We start from the raw sequence: 16,426 nt of genomic DNA, 5'->3' as shown, positions 1-16,426 counted from the left end.
ACATCCCTGGTACAGTAAGCTTCTCTTTCAGGTTTTGAGCAAAAATTTGCAATCCTTCAACACTGTCAAGTGATAGTTACAAAATGCAGCCAAACCTAAAGTTTTCTGTGCTGTCCACTACAACACAGAAGAGGTAACTCCCAGGAGGGACAAAGCTATCAATTCAGTATTTTAATCTCTTCACCTGAAATTTGCTGAAGACCTCGATAAAACTGAACTCATCACTGTACCTGAGAGGATCCCTGGAAGCAGGCAGTCTACCAAATTTCACATCTTGCAGAATGTTGTCATAGCCGTTCTCAGGGTCCTTCCAAAATGTTGTGTTTTCTGAGATGTTTCACAGTGGGACTGAGGCTGCCTGTTCAAGAAATAAATACACACTCCTTTCAGAGAACAAGTGCCATGATTTCAGTATATAATTTGTCTTCAGACATTGAATAATACCTAATATTCTTGGAAGCACAGCAAAGCTTAGATTTTTTTACATTAATAGCACAGATTTAGTCAGTGCTGCTTTTAATATAGAAGCTAGCTAGAAAGTATTCTTTCCTGAATCTGACATATTACAGAATGGTTGTTGTTTTCTTTCAATATGGCACTCTTGAAGTGCATCTCTTCAGTAGTATTGCTGAAGTATGAAATATCCAAACTTTGGGCTTCCTTACAGAACTTGTAAGACTATCATTCATACACTCAAAGGATTACAATAATATTTTTAGATAACTTTGAACAAGTACATTCATTCTTTAGCAAATGCATAAGTGTATTTCAAATTTACTGGATGGAGAATAAGACAAGAAAACATATCAGAAATGTAAGTAGGGTTTAGGTAACTGCCTTGTGCATTTGAGCCATCTGACAGTGGTGGATTTTTAGAGCAGAATCTCAGCTGTCTGCATTTGCTGCCCACAACCGCAGTGACTGGACGCACAAACTTCACTGCAGTGCAGAAATGAAGTGCAGGACTGGCAAGAGAAGACTGCAGCGGGCAAGAGGAGGTTATAGAGATTTTCACTGCCTTTAGCTCAGCTCATGCCTGCACTGTTCAGTCACTGGTACTCATGCAAACTGAACTTTGCTTTTGTCTTCATGTCTTTCATATTAAAAGTAATAAGGCTCTTATACTTGAGAATCATGGGAGTAAAGTGTGAAGTAAGACAAGGCAAAAATATAGTCAACCCCAGTTACACAAAAATACAAAATACGCTTCACTTAGACTGATTCATCACTAAACACCTGTAAGGATCCAGCAAGGGACACAAGGCTGCAGTCCAGCCTGCCTGCACAGACCTAATAACACAGTTGAGGCCTTGAAAGCACATCCTTTTTATTAACATCTACTTAAACTTCAACTTATTTTTTTAAAGCACATTCACAGTGTTTGGGGGTTCCTACTGGGGCAAAGGCCAAATCCATGGGGATATCATCAGCTTGGGCAGGCCCTGGTTGTTGAGGACCACAGATAAGAGCACTCGCGGCGGCAGTCTGGTCTGCTCAATTGTCTGAACTGTCTTCTCTCTTAGCTTAGCAATTATTTAGCGAGTAACGAGGACAGGAAACTTCTCCCTACCCCCAGTTTATAAATGATTTCCTGTCAGTCCTTAGAAAAAGCAACTCAAAGCCTAAAGAAAAAGCTGTGAATGAGTGGCACACATCTGAGCAGGGAGCAACAGGAAGGAAGGACAAGCAGAGAGCTAATTGGCCTTTTTACACTTTGCCAGGGTAGCTAGAATGCTGTAGGAAAGTTTTCCTCCCTGGCGATACCCTGTCAGTCCCTTCCTCTTTCAGTCTGCCTGGTCTATAAGCACAACTGTGTCAGATTTGACTCCTGCCTGACACCGACGGGTGACAGAATGACATTCTTCATGTACCAGCTCTAGGAAGCTACATTTAAATCTGGTGCTCCACCATTTCCTAAGCATGACAGAAATTAGCAATTTTTCTAGTGGCCTCATTTACATAATTAAAACTGTCTCACAATCAGTACTACTAAGATCACCTTATAAGTCAATTTCATTTATTCAGTTTCACAGTCAATCAACTGTCAGTTTCACTGACGATTTCAAGCCATAATTAATCAAACAACACTTCTCAATGGAATTGCTAAAGCTTTATCAAAAGTAATTGCCTTTATTTTTTTCTGAAAAAAGCAGATTTCAGACAACAGCAGGTTAGACAGTTACAGTTTGACATCTAGACAAACAAACTGTTAGAAAATCTTACAGTAGCACTGGTCCCAATACATCATCACGCTACATCCATACGGACATAATGCGTAGGCACTTCTTCCAGAAACAGATCCTTTGTGGTCCAGTACTCTAGATACTGAGTGTAGAATGTGTTCTGTTATATTTCCTCTTGGACAATTTGGCTAAAGGAATAGCTTTCACACATTTGTAATTACCTACCAAAACAGAACATCACATTGATTTTTACCCTTCACGTATCACTTTCCAGTTATTTTAAACTATCTCGTTAGCTACTGCAACAATTGGCCATTCTGAATGAACCAGTTTTGTAATGTGTACAAACTGCAAGGAGGATGAGAAGGAAAAAGCACACTATGGAAAATTCAGATTTCTCTATCGATCATCAGAAATTTCAAGTGCATTGTTACAACGGCTCTATTCATCCAATAGTTAAAGATGTGACATTCTGCACAGAAGACAGACTTTTTTTGTCTCCTAAAATATGTTTCTAGTTTAAGTTTGAAAAAAGATTTCCATTGTGCCATATATGTGGTAACTCAAAACCAAAATGAAAGGATTAAAATCAGGGCTGCATAGAATGGTTTAAATTAAATTCAGGTAGTGGGGAAGACTGTCGTATCTGGCAGGCTCCCACTTACTGAGCTTTCTGGCCAAGAGGCAAGATGAAGCATAACAATCCTTACCTGCCAAGTCTAAAGTGATTTTGAGGCTTTTATTCATCTCTTAAAATAAAACGTTAATGCTCTTGGAAGCTTGCCTACCAACACAGTAGGTCTCACCTGTCTTTTCTTTATCCTCACACAAATGTTCTATAGCATGCTTCAGAGTAATGACTGAAAATATTTTAATATACATTTTTTTCAAAATACATGTTATTTAAACTTATTATCCATTACACTTCTATGGAAGACATGACTAAATCATATTGGTATTTTGAAAATCTCAGTTAATAGGTTACAAATTATTGCTAGCAACATGCTGTATAAAGAGCTGAAATTTGGACTGTGGAATGCCCTTCTTTTCTGTCACCCTTCCCACACCTATAAACACTCTGTTGCCTCCACAAAGTTTTCCTAATTAAGTCTGTATCCCTCTTGAGTGGTTCTGTTTAGGATACTGCAAACAGACTTACTTATGATTCATATTAATACTACAGCCAACATAAAATCAGCTTCCCTAACCACGCAGTTCTGTCCCTGAATGGGTTGCTCTTGGCTAAGGAGCAAAAGGATGACCAGAGCTCTGATTTATGCATACCAAGCTCAGTCTTTCAGAAAACGCAGTAGTGTTGAAGAATTAAAGATTTAATGAGCTTATTAAATTCCTCAAAACAGTAATATTAGATTACTTTCCAACAACCATTTGAGAAGAAATAAAATATTTAAATAATACAGAGATTTGTTCCAGTCTTTTAAGAAGTTGAAAGACTTTCAGTTGGTACCAGTAAAAAAACAGCCAGTAACAGCTTGGCCTAATAAGGTCACAGTTAATCTGTACAGACCATCTACCTTTAGGGAGGTATTTATTCCACACCAAGAGTTCCCAAACTTTTTCTGCCCCTTGTACAACCATCAGTAACAGCAAATATGCTCACTGACAGCATCAGTTCCCATTTAGAAAGGGTTTGCACTCCTCCTTGTAATGCTCTCATCACTTTATCTAAGATGTTGCATTCTGCAGCAATCTAGAAATCATTTTTTGTAGAACCTCAACCAATTGCTGCAACAAAACAAGTCACCAAGTCACAAGCATAGCTGTTACGAGAAATTGCTGCCAGTTCTTCTCTTTTAACACTATTTTCCATCTCTCTTGAAGACAGGGTTTGTTGTTGTTGTTGTTTTTTAATATACTGACTGAGAAATTGTGACAGCTTTGTTAAAAAGAAAAGTTTCAGATCATTCTGGTTGGGATTAGGAACATTTTAATAGGTCAAAGAAGATTTAGTTTTGCTTTCATTGTTATAGATCAAGATCATGGCTGAAGAAATCCTGTGAGTTCTGAGCACTTTGGGGTGAACTGGCATTAAGTCTTGGGACTATGAGTGCTATGTATTCTGCAAGACAGTAGTTTAGGAAAGAAATGGCTAGCTTTGTTCATAGCTAGTCAGGAAAAAATGGAAGGAGTGACTAAGCAAGTTGGTGATAAAAGCTGCTTTGGTTAAGAATGTTTTCTTTCTTGGACCTCATTTCATGAAATGGGATAATTCTTAGAGACTAACTCTCAGCACTTGGCCATGGTAGGGAAAGAAAGTAAGGATGCCTGATGGCAAGGAGGTGATGCAGGCTCGCCATTCTCCAAACTGCTCTCAGATGGATGCAGATTCCAAAGTACTCAAAGTTTCACACTGACAGATCTGCCAGGAGGAATCTGCCTGGCATACAGACTGCAGAACTGAGGATTGGGTATGGATCATGGCTAGGGAAAGAAAACTGCGCTGTCAAACAGAGAGTAAGCTTTCGTTTTTATTATTATTTCATAAAACTTATATCCCAAGTGACTTATTTCATGATGATTTCAACTGCCACACCAGTGACCTTTGTGTTCAGAATGTGTTTCCAGTACTGGCGCATGCAGAAAGCTTTCTTCTTAAATTACAGAGAGTTCAAATAAGTATAATCCTAAATGGGATCTCAGCTTCAGAACAGAATCAGAGTCACTTGTGCCATTATCAGATCATCTTCTCAGACAACCCGAGGTCAGGCCAACCTAGGCAATTATTTATAGTCATTTGTGTGGAACTCACGGCATTTGAAAGCCTCGTGAAAGCTCATCAGGCTGCACAGAACTCCAGAGGTCATTTCTGTTCCCTGTCACTGTACCAGCTCCTCACAGTGGGGAGATTAGAAACACTCCTTTTAGTTAGCGATATTTGGCTTAGTAAGGAAAACGGATATACCTCAGCCCACACTGAAGGAGAGATTCAGACTAATGCATGTGGCAAGGTTGCTCTGTAACTTTAGACATTACAGTGAGAACAACCTTTCTATACGACCACAGGAAAATCTGTGAAATTACTCTGCATAAACACAGGTTGTGATTGAAAACATGGTGACCTAGGTGGGAAATGTACAGAAAAAAATGAGGTTTATTGAGTTTGTACCCAGTTGTTCTTTTGAAGGTCTTAAAAATGACGACTTTAAATGTCACGAGCAGCACAGGCAAGGTGCTGTCTGGACACCACCATGCAGCACCGGGCTCCTGCACACACTGCCTTCTAATGGCTCAAGGTGGACAGATCTGACTGGATATGGCACTGTGAGGTCTGCTGTAGAGCTCAGACTCTCCCCCATCTCCAAGCAATTGCCTGGTTTATTTGCCCAGACTTTGTTTTGGTTTGTAAGTAAACTCACAGAGATCAGATAAAGAATCAAAGTACACTTGGAAAGTATATATCCCACCTTCCAGTTACCAAAATACCACTAACTGTTCTGGTACAAAGATACTTAGGGGTAGCTACGGAAGCAAAAAGATTAAATAATGTTAAGTGCTTTCTAAAGTGAAGGCAAAAGGCAAAAGTATTAGGTATACACTAGGCAAAAGTACTGCTCCACTACAATTACAAAATCAAAATTTATGAAATTTAAGCACTTCTCTCTAAATAGGTACCACGAGGTGGATTCTGTGGTCCTTCTCTGCTCACAAAGGGAAGAAAACAACCAGCTGTGTTACCACTAGTCTTCCTCAGCAGGAACTCAGTACATCAGCATGTAAACACAACATCTTACCTGAAAGCATTTTCTGAACATTCTCAGTACAGTACCAGAACTGAATGGAGCCACATGCCCAGGCAGCACACGTTAATAGGTTAAAGCCCAATTCAGAAGGAAGAGGCATTGGCCGTGTACAATTAATGAAAATTCTGCGAGAGCTCAAGGACCAGATCTCTCCATGTCCAATTTCCACAGTTGTCTGTCACAGGAAATGTAAGTTTCATACATACATCTACTTCTGACATCCCCTTGCTTTTACATCGATCTGTATATAGATATTATAGATATATATATGTAAGAGTTTAATTCTATTAAGCACCTAGCTTTCTAGATCCCTTATCCAATTGTTGGCAGCCAAGTTCTACTGCTTCACTGACTTCATTCATTTCTGTTCTGTCTTTTATCACTTCCCTGCCCCTTTACTCGTATGCATGTGTTCATTCTTTCAGGCTACTGCTTTTAATTACTACATGGGTCCTATGTTAAAAAAACAAAAACAAAAACAAAAAAAACCAAGAAAAATCATTATGATTATTCCACTCTCTTTCCCTACAGAATTTTAGTGACTTCTGCTTAAACACACTGACAAAGCCCGTGGCAATGGAGTGTCTGCTTTATTATCTTCTTTTTGGGACAAAGACTGCAGTATACTCGCCTACTTCTTAGAAATTTGAAAAAAGATCCTCAGTTATTCCCAAACATACATCTATCTCTCTTCAAATATTTTAATGGAGCTAGAGAAATCTCTTTATTCCCTGGGAGCCTCTTCTACCTGCTATCGCCCATGGCCTGATTTCAACAGTATATTTCCTCCTTATGACAAAGCACATTATCCACAACGCTCACTTGAATCTTACCACCATACTTACAAGTTCCCTTCGTATCCTTTATCTGCAAGTGTTTAGACAGGAGACTTATTTAGCCTACAATAACAAACAGGCTTTTTTTTCTTCAAGGGCTTTGTTCTGTTTCTGGAGAAGCACCTAGCTGGGTTTTCCCTTGCTCAGAAAGGAGGTCTGTATTTACTGCCTTCTCCACACTCTCCAGATCATACTCTCCTCCATGTACTGGTTTCCTTAAAACTACACAAGGGCACCGGGCGGGTGGACTTTTCCCAAACCTTACTATTTCTCAAAGGCAGAAAGTATATTTTGTGGCAGCATTTACTTCATGGGGCCCACTGAGTGTTTCCTCACATACAGTAAGCGACTGTTGTTTTGGGCTTCTTTCTTAACAATGCTGTCCTCCAATGACCACGTTAGGCCGAGGACCTCATCCAACGGTTACATATAGCTAAAGTTGGTCCATGCCTCTCTAGAAATTCAGCCTGTTGTGGGAAATGCTAATTCTCCAAAATGAAGTTTCTATTTTTTAAATGAAAAATTTACTTTTGATCAACTTTTTAAATAAGATACAGTGTTTCAGTTCCACTATCTGTATGAGCTTTCTCATTACAGAAAATCTCAGCATTCCAGAAACCAGAAAGGCTAAGTGGAGTTCCAGGCTTCCTCTCATTGGAATGTCCAAAATTTACCTTCCCTTCTGTTTGTCCAGGACTATCAGATGTGAAGCTGAACAAACTGACTAACAGGATGCTGCACTCATGGATTTCAAGAAGGCTTAATAAGTCATTTGTTTTTAGCATAGAAGACTTGCTGCGCTGGAGCAATTTCTTAAAGTTCCCCACTCTAAGAAACAGGAATCAATAGGCCTGCAATGAGGTACAAAATGGACTCCTCACTAGACAACATGGGTTTAAGTCAACTGGAGAGGTCAAAGCCACATGGAAATGACCCAATTATAAATAAATAAATAAACATGCATCAGAGGATGGTGTTCCCAGGCCTGGAGCCTGGGAAAATAGAAGATCTGTGAGGGCGCTGAAGGTAAGGGATAATTAGAAATCCATGACGCACTTCAGCAGAAGCAGACATTTGGCTCCGGCTCAGCCAAGCAATTGAGAGAAACCAAGAGAGAGATGTGTACACTATTCTTCTTCTGACACATGCAGAACATGCAGAGCCTACAAGGCTGCCAGGGCACCCCTTCTCTTTTGGTGTCTGTGTGGGTCAGGCACGAGTCTAGCCCTTGTATGAGAAGAGTTCTCTGCAAAAATTTTAGAGCCACTGAGTATGTGCCTTTAAGGCCAGCTGTCTGCTATTAGAATTTCATTACTGCACACTGCTCATGATTTTGGCAAGACTGTGTGACAATTAACATGAATTCTTCTGGGAGGGATGCAGCACATGACATCATGTAGTAAATCTTCTGATATTAGAACCTTTCATTCATGCCCTACTGTACTTGTTAGGGTAGCAAAATCAAAATGAAAAATGTAATTACACAACAGAGCTTTCAATTGTATCATATATTAACTTCTAATAATCTAAGTATTCATTCTCAAATCCAAACCTGGCACAAAACACTCTGGAAGATAAAACTTGACCAATCTAATCAGATATGAATCTGATTCCTTGACAGATACTAAATTAAAAGCGTTTTAAAACAGGAAAGACAATAGCAATGGTTAAGGAACAACTACCCTTGTCTGCTTTTGTGCTGCACTCAGAAAACTCACATGCTAACAAAGAGTAAGCAAAGTGTTGGACCAACTGAATCTCAGAACAAGCAGCATTTTGCGGCTAAATCTTCCTGAGAACTGCTTTCTAAAAATAATGGTAATATAGGAAACCAATGGTTCACAAACCTTAGTTTATCCTCAGAACCCCCCTTGGTGTATTTATTCTAATTCTAATAGATAAATAGGTTAGAGAAAGACTAATAACATATTTTTCAAGTGTATTCATCAAACAGATAAAGAAAAAAAAAAGTGCCAGATTTGATGCAGGCTGTAATGTAAGCAATGCAACTCCAGTTAATACCTTCTAGGATTCTTTCAGAGCATCAGAACAACTCCACCTTACTCCTGACTCTCTACTCGCTATTGGAGTAGTGAGTTACTTGAATGGAAAAGGAGACTGTTACTGTGCAGTAAATCTATGGTAGGTAACCAACAGAAGACCTTCAAAAAGCAGACTTAAATCACAGAATCACAGAATTGTAGGGGTTGGAAGGGACCTCCAGAGATCATCGAGTCCAACCCCCCTGCCAAAGCAGGTTCCCTACACCAGGTCACACAGGTTGGCATCCAGGCAGGTCTTGAACATCTCCAGAGAAGGAGACTCCACCACCTCCCTGGGCAGCCTGTTCCAGTGCTCCGTCACCTCACTGTAAAGAAGTTCTTGCGCACATTGGTGCAGAACTTCCTATGCTGCAGTTTCTGGCCGTTTCCCCTTGTCCTGTCTCCACTCACCACTGAAAAGAGTCCGGCCTCGCCATTCTGCCCCCGCACCATAGATATTTATAGACCTGGATCAGGTCCCCTCTCAGTCTTTTCTCAAGGCTGAACAGACCCAGTGCACTCAGCCTTTCCTCATAGCAGAGATGCTCCAGGCCCCTCACCATCTTCGTGGCCCTCCGCTGGACTCTTTCCAAGAGATCCCTGTCTTTTTTGTACTGGGAGTCCAGAACTGGACGCAGTGCTCCAGATGAGGCCTTACCAGGGCAGAGTAGAGGGGGAGGATCACCCCCTGAAGCCTCCTGTTAGGCAGAGGTAGGCTATGAGATATGGCACTGAACTGTGGCTAAATTACAAGAGCAAAAGATCAACAAATCCAAACCAGAGAGAGAGCTCCTCACTGACTCAGCAAGGGGGCACAACCTATTGGAACAGTTTCTTTTGACACTGTAAACCCTGACACAAAACTCTTACTGTTGTGGTTTGGTGATTTTTTGTTGTCAGTATTCTGCATCAGAACATCCACATCACAACACTTGGACCAGGGGGAGTTAAAGAGTTAAAGTTCTGGTCCCATTTACTGCCTCGTATGGGCATTTTGAGTATCCTGAGGAGAGGGGAGGGGCGGCATCCCCGGAGGACCTGGCGGGAAGAGGAAGCGAGGTGAAGCTCCGGAGGACCCCAAGCTCCGCCTCTCCTTCCTGCCCCGGCTCAGCCGTCTCAGCTCGCCGCGGAGCAAAGCACGTGCTTTCCCTCGCACTGCCGTGGTTTGACTCGCACTTTGCGTACTTTCGTCTCTCTCATTTTGTTCGATTTGGTTATATTTAGTAAATTATCGTTCCTCCTCAGATCGCTGCCTCTGTGTTTTCTCTTCGTTAAAACTGCTAGCTCTCTGCCCTTCCCCCTCTCCCGGAGCGCACGCGGCCCGGGGCCGGCCGGGTCGCGCGGCAAGCCGTTAGTACAGCTTCGTTTTTTAATCCTTTCCCCGGGGCCTCTGCCCCCCTGTCACGGACTTTCATCTAGGGGTAAGCCTGTGACACTTTATGGGGCTAGACAAGATGGGGCAGTTAGGGCAGTTAGAGACGGGTGGGATGACGCACCTGGTTGCCCCTGGCGACAGCACTGTGATGTCACGCCGGGGTCCCGGCCCAACCAACACACACCTCTTCCCTGCTTGCGCTGGCAAGGCACTGCAGGCGAAGAGGGTGAACCAAAGGTGCCATTTGGCCCCAAATTTGACAATATTTGGCTTCAGGCCAGCACTCACCTGCCCAGGAAAGTGCAGGGAGCGGACGCCGGCCTTTGCAATGGGAGACAGAGCTCACGATGCTGGTGGCACAGCTCCGACGTCTGGCACCATGCTCGATGAAATCGATGAGCTGTGCGTGCGGTTCATGAAGCTCTGCCTTAACACCAAGAAGGTAAATACTAAGTACTGCTAACGGCAAAGGGCAGAAACCCAAGCCGTGTGAACCGGTGAGACAAACTGTGATCTGCTGGTCATGGATGTGATCCATTCAAGCGTGTGACAGCTGAGGCACACGTGGATCAGAGTCAGCTTGGCCAGGGGCTGGTAGATAGAGATGGGGAACAGAGTAGGCCCCACATCATGCACGATGATGTGGTTATGGACCTGCTCCAAAAGCTGGACACTCCCACGTCCACAGGGCCAGATGGACTGCACCCAAGAGTGCTCAGGGGGTTTGCGGGTGTGCTTGCCAAGCCACTCTCCATCATCCTTCCACAGTCCTGGCTAACCGGGAATGTCCCAGTGGACTGGAGATTGGCAAATGTGACGGCCAGTCACGAGTGCCATCCCCCCGGGCTCAGTGCTGGGGACGCTTCTATTTCACATCTTCAGTCATGACCTATAGTTGGGAGGCAGTGTTGATCTGCCAGGTGGGAGAAAGGCACAACAGAGGGACCTAGAGAGACCAGATTGTTGGGCCAGGGTAAACTCCATGAGTTTCAATAGGGGCAAGCATCGGGTCCTGCATTTTGGTCACAACCAACCCAGGCAGCCCTACAGGCTGGGGGAGCAGTGGCTGGAAAGCTGACTGACAGAAGGGCGACAAGCCTTGTGAAGGGCTTGGAGAATATGCCCTAAGGGGTATGACTGAATGAACTGGGCTCCTTCAGCCTGGGGAAGAGGAGGCTTAGGGGAGACCTTACTGCTCTCTTCCAATACCTCAAAGGTGATTGCAGCAAGAGCGGGGCTGGTCTCACTGCTGACAGGAAGAGGGGAAATGGCCTCAAGTTGTCCCAGGGGGAAGTTTTGGTTGAACATCAGGAAAAACTTATTTACAGAAAGGGTGGTTAAGGACTGGAATAGGCTCCCCAGGCAGGTAGGAGGTTGAGTCACCATCCATGCATGTGTTTAAAAACCATTTGGATGTGGTGCTCAGGGACATGATTGAGAGGAGGGTTGTTAGACTTAGGGTAGTATGGTTAGGTTGTGGTTGGACTCAATCATCTTTAAGGTCTTTTCCAACCTGAGCAATTCTATGATGCTATGATTCTAGGAGCAGAGGGCGATGCCCTTCACTGTGCTACCAGTAGCACCAGGAAACATCCAACATCGCTGTCCACGTCTGGGCAAGAAGCGTAAGCATTGCAATGTGACACTCCAGAATGGTGGCAACCAAATGGAGAATTCCATAGGCAAACAGCAGGACGAATTCACACCAGCGGCCAAGAAGAGGCGCACAGACTCGCCAGAATTACCAGCCGCTCTGCACGCAAAAAGCCTTTTTTCCAGCAACCCGAATGGCAATGAGAAAAAACAAGATCAGCCGAGCTGTCCTCAATCCCCAAATCTGGCTGCCCAGCAGCACAAAATTCAAGAAAGCTACAAGACCGACATCTCAAACCAACGGAATTTCCAACCTGAACCGGCGCTGCAGAAACAGGCTGAGGGCCAGAAGCCGTCCGGCAAACGTAAATGTAAGACAAAGCATCTCAGCGTGCAGGGAAGAAAAAGATCATTCTTCGCTATGGATGATCCATTTGACGTTGAAGACACCCAAGATGTGGTCACACCACCAAAAAAATTGATGAAGCAAGCAGAGCCTGCTCTGCACCATGGCTCCTTGCCCAGCAAATTCTAAGAGCAGAACCAGGAACTGGTTCTTTCCAGGAATAGTTACATTCTGTTTAAGACTTTTAGATATTAATGTTAGTAGTTTTATGTTGTTTGTTTATTGTAATGTTTGTTCTAGAATTACTTCGTTACGTATGTTCCCCAATGCAATTGTTTCTGCTAATAAAATACACTGTTACATATGAAAATGTCTTTCCTTTAGATAAGAAAGCTGAATTCTAGTTGGATGGATTCTCTTTTTCCGGGCCGGTTTTACAAAATTCTTCTGCTTCATTAAATGCACACAGGCTCTAGTTTAAGTCTGTTACTACTTGCGATTTCTTTCCTGCTTTAGGGAACACATCCACACACGGGCTTTGTTTCATGCAAAGCACAGGTTACACAGAATGCACTTCTTGCGGGTGATGGAAACAAAGTCAGGTGGTTTATAAATAACTGCAGGCCAGACCTCCCCCCCACTGCTTTTAATCACCTTGGCATTTACCCCTTTTTGCATGATCTTAAGCTTTTGGTTAATTGAATAAACAAGACTGCTCACATCCCTTCTTTATTTCTAACTTAGTCTTTATGTAATTACTGTAGCTAGAAAAGGTCAAGCAGCTGACTCCTGCATTACAGTTCACTAACACAAGCAAAAAGCACTATTCATTTTGAAGGCACTGACACTATCCCATTACACGTTACCTTGTTACTTTCTTTCGGGATGCACTTCCCAAAGTTATCATGTAATAACAACTTCAGCAGCATTTTTTCCTCTTGGTAATTACAGGAGAATACTTAAAACTGCAAAAGAAAATCTGAGGCTCTGCTACTACAAAACTGTTCTGGCTTCACTGATTTCAGTAGCATGAAGACAGCAGAGAACCTGGCACAAATCTCTTAGAATTGTGATGTTACACTAGGTTTTCTTTCTTAATGATATAAACTTTCAAAGCAAATTTGAGTTATAATCTTTTAATGCTTTAGACTATTTCCTTTATGTTCTTCCTCTGAAAATAAATTTTACTTAATTTATATGCAGCATAACATTGTCCTAGAATTAACAGAAATAAGAAAAACTGAAAGAACACTTACATTTTTGCTTATTCATTCAACAGGAGGTGAAGATATTTTAAAGACATTCAGCTCTGTGTAATGATTTTGGAGATTCCACCACTAGTTTTCAGCAAAAGCAGAAAATAATTGGAATTTCCATAGTGACTGAGAGCACACCCTGTGCAACTTATATGCATTCTGCCAATGTTATCTTTACCATCAGAGGAAGATAAAAGCAGAGATCCAAAAAACAATACATTATATTGCTATGATGACTCCCAGGGCTCTCAACCACAGAAACAAATATTCAGCATATGGTGCAGAATTACCACAAAGGAGCCTTCCAAATGCTCAGAGTCTCTGCAGTATTATACCAGAACCACAAGTTTTGGTTAGGTGTTTTCCTATGATTACTTAATTTTCCTTAACAACCTCCTATTTTTCCTTCCACTCTTTTCTTCTACTTCCCTTTGTTTACCATCCCTAGAACACTTGCATCTTACAGCTCCAAGGCAAGTACAAATGAGCTCTACATCAGTGCTTGTCTTCAGTTATCTTCTGATCCTTGCCTCAAAATACTCATCTTAAAGCTAAGATGATGGCTCCTTACTTGTGAGAACTTCTCACGAACTAAAACAGGAAGCAGCAATCCTGGTCTGTGACTTGGTTCACCTCTGCTGCATATCTTTCAATAGAATTTTTGTTTTCATAAATAGCAGACTCCATCACTAAAAAAACCCTTTATTTACATCTGCTCCTGGTGGCTGATCTAACCATCCACTATTTAAAACACTGAGTTCCAATTAGAAAGCGTTGAGAAAAATCTCATTCTTAGCATTTTACCTTATCATCACAATCAATTCTAGCTAGAGATCTTCACTCAGAAAAATTCAAATGCTCTTCCATTATTTTCATTAACTTAGCCTGAACTATACCACAAACCCAATATTCCTTAGGTGAAGATAAAATACTGAATTCCTGTTTATTATACAAAGCTGAAACCAACACAAGGAGTACAAGAGTCAATGTGGTTTGATAAACAGAGAGGACCAGGACTGTGTTCCCAGCTCTGTCCTCTATCTCCTGTGGGATCCTATTACCTCTCTGTACCCCATTCTTCTAGCACTGCCTGTGACATTACTCAGATGGCACACATCTTTCTTCCCAGGTAACAGACTGCAAAGGTAGACGAAGACATAGATAGTATTAATGGTACTCCAATTTTGTGAAGAAATGGAGAACTCTAAAATACATAGCTATAGTGACAATTAGGTCCCAACTATCCTGCTCCTGAAATTAGGATAAGCTTGTACAACATTTGCAGACACTGAGTGTTTTTGCATGGATTGCTTGCATCCTTCAAGTAGCTCCTTCACTAAAGAGTTGTGTGGGATAGACCATGCATGAAGCAAAAGACTGAGTCAGGGCAAGCAACAATATCCCTAAGACACTCTAGTGAGAATAATATCTTGTGTTACAAGACACTCATGAGATGACATACAAGCATATTTGGTAGTTCTGCTTATAACACTCAACATGTACATTTCCAGAACTGGAATTTTTTTTTGTCCCTCCAGGTAGAAACTGATGTCAGGTCTCTGAAATTAGTTCCCTGTTCATTCTTCCTTAATGACTTAGATATTAACCACAAGCAGAAGGCCAATTATGTTGAGTTTAAATAAAGTTTCCATTATAATACGTAGGAATTAGCAGCTGCATCTACTGATTTTCTCCCTCCAGCTAAGGAAAGGTTGCAGAGAATTTCCAGAACAGGCTCCTGCAAGCTTACGCTTTTCACATGCCAGTAGAGCTGTTTCTATAGCAAAACAGTAGATTAAACTTTGTTAATTTAAATTTCTGAGACAGTTGTTGACAAATACGTCAGGAATGAAATACAACCTTTTGTGAGGTAACCCCAACAACTCTCAGCGTAGGAAAATCAACCATCATGCTGCTGCTATATCACGTGACCCGAGCTCACATTTGTGTCTTGGAAAAAAATCACCTACCTACCAACTCCCTCAGCCTTTCCAGCTTCATTCAAGGATCCTATCTTCTCTGCCCAGATCTATCACATATCACTATCTACCATATATATGCAATAAGTCATTTCTTAGGGCACTTCTAGCTTAAACTTTACACCAGAAAAGTTCAACTATCTGTTAAAACCTCTGGAGTTTCAAGTGAACATGCGAGAAATTAAGCGCTCCCACTATACACAGCTTTGCTCAGAGCTTCTGGCCACCCAAGCATGCTTTCAGTGTAGTCTTTTATTTGCAGGGTTCTGGGTGCACAGTAGGTAATAAAAGGAGTGTGGAATCAGACTGAACACAGCACCATGCAGAGCCATCACGGCTCAGGAGGAAGCTGGAAGCTCAACCATAGTCTCCACTGGGCCAAAAGAACATGGTGACCCAGACTGAGCGCCTGTACAAACATGCAGCTGTCCAGGTCCCTGGCTGCAGGAGTGTCTGAGCCTCTCACTGCTACCAGAAGCTAGCAGAGGTATCAGCTCTATGCAGTGTGAATAGGTGGACTGCTCAGCCTGATGGCACAGCTAAAGCAGGATGGAGAAAGATTAAGGACTGTTGGTGAGTGTGAAAAGGAGACTGGTGAGTCCACACCCTGCTATCTCTGCTATAAAAGTACCGGGTGGCAGGAGGTGTGGGGAAGGGGATGGAACACACTGAAAGTAGTGGTGGATCCCCTACCTTCTTGCCATCATGCAGAAGGAATGGACATAAGAAATAGGGAAAAATGGAAACAGGCCCCTCTGTAGGGTGGCAGGTGAACCCCCTCCCAGCCTACCTCACCTTGCCAGGTGCTATTCCCTTCAGCAGCAGGGGAAACCCACCAGATCAACACATGGTTAACATGCTGGTGCCACTGAAGCACACATTTATTTGTCTTTAATTATCATGGAGTGGTTTATTCAGTACCAGGCCTGCTGGCATGAGATGGGGTCCATCTGTGTCAGAGGGAAGTTTATAGCCTGGCAGTTGGCAAGGCTCATTGAGAGGGCTTTAGAACAGGCTTAAAGGAGGAAAGGAATAAAACTAGAGATAAAACTTTC

The 16,426-nt window shown here is 42.3% G+C and overlaps 1 long non-coding RNA gene across 1 annotated transcript in view; it reads right to left on the bottom strand.

Annotated features, from left to right (window-relative positions):
* Positions 1-236: 236 nt before the first annotated feature.
* The window catches only part of LOC122183886, a 104,194-nt gene continuing 88,004 nt past the window's right edge, over positions 237-16,426 (bottom strand). The window contains exon 3 of the long non-coding RNA XR_006180400.1: positions 237-358. This is a non-coding gene — a long non-coding RNA (uncharacterized LOC122183886). The remainder of the gene's footprint in view (positions 359-16,426) is intronic.

The sequence above is a fragment of the Lagopus leucura genome, unplaced genomic scaffold (genome assembly GCF_019238085.1).
Source record: "Lagopus leucura isolate 7727_CA_CO unplaced genomic scaffold, USGS_WTPT01 Super-Scaffold_100021, whole genome shotgun sequence".
NCBI lineage: Eukaryota > Metazoa > Chordata > Aves > Galliformes > Phasianidae > Lagopus > Lagopus leucura.
Note: the sequence above shows the minus strand (reverse complement) of the source record. Positions and strands in the feature narration are given on the sequence as shown.